Source organism: Octopus bimaculoides, chromosome 2 (assembly GCF_001194135.2).
Source record: "Octopus bimaculoides isolate UCB-OBI-ISO-001 chromosome 2, ASM119413v2, whole genome shotgun sequence".
Taxonomy (NCBI): Eukaryota; Metazoa; Mollusca; class Cephalopoda; order Octopoda; family Octopodidae; genus Octopus; species Octopus bimaculoides.
Window position 1 is genome coordinate 89,160,456 of NC_068982.1, and position 1,079 is coordinate 89,161,534.

A 1,079-nucleotide genomic window follows, 5' to 3' on the forward strand; every position below is an offset into this window, starting at 1 on the left:
GTTTATAAATGGAAAGTTTTCAAAAGTTTTACACAATACTTTAAATGCGCCGTGATTACTGATGATAATTTTGGAAACACACGGATAAAACATGCTGTGGATGTCAGATGAAACACGTTTGTGTAATAAGTGTACTTATGCGCATACATAAATGCATACATAGACATGCAATGACATACTAGACGATGCATACATACACACTCACACAGGTACATACATTCATAGGTGTACTTACACACATGATTACAGTTATAAGGACACTCTGAGACATGCCTCTATACGTAAACACATACCTGCACTCATAGCTACATACATACACACATAGATACATACATACATACATACATACATACATGTTGGGCATCCACTCGTGACCGAAGAAGACCATTGCTGACCTTCATGAACATTGTACGCTCTAGGACTAACTTATATTTTGCTTTTGCGGCTCTGTTGGTGGCTAATGGGCCCTGCTCTTGACAAACATACACGTCTGGAAACATTGCAGACTTAGCTTTCCCTATTCACTACACGAGCAGTGCGTTTTCGAGCAGCACCCTTGAGTTCTTCATGCACAATATGTGCTCTCTCAAAGGTGTCGACCCCCTCATTAACCTGCTTCCTCCATCCGTGGCGACGATGGGCATGGCTCTCCTAGTCAGTCTCCTGCATATCATAGGCCTTTAATGAGGATTTGACACAGTTCTCAAATCGCAGTCTTGGTTTCTCTCGGGGTCTCTTTCCACTAACAAGTTCCCCATATAGCATCTGCTTAGGGATCCTCATTCCCTTCATTCTAATAAGGTGCCCAGTCCAACGTAACCGGTGTTTGTGCACCATCGCCTCACTACGCAAAATATCAGCTGTCCTCAGGACCTGTGTGTCTGGAGTTTTTAAGGTCCAGCCAACATTTAAAGAATGCGTCTGATGAAAGCGTTCAAAGACCCTTACATGACATTTGTAAAGGGTCCATGTCTCACATGAGTAAAGGATCGATGTCAGTACATACATTCATACATACACACATACATGCACACACACATGCATACATACATGCTTACATATATACATATATATATGTA

The 1,079-nt window shown here is 41.7% G+C and overlaps 1 protein-coding gene across 1 annotated transcript in view; it reads left to right on the plus strand.

The window, feature by feature from the left end:
* LOC106874449 (alpha-1A adrenergic receptor) overlaps window positions 1-1,079 on the plus strand; it is a 232,052-nt gene that overhangs the window by 76,892 nt on the left and 154,081 nt on the right. The window lies entirely within an intron of this gene.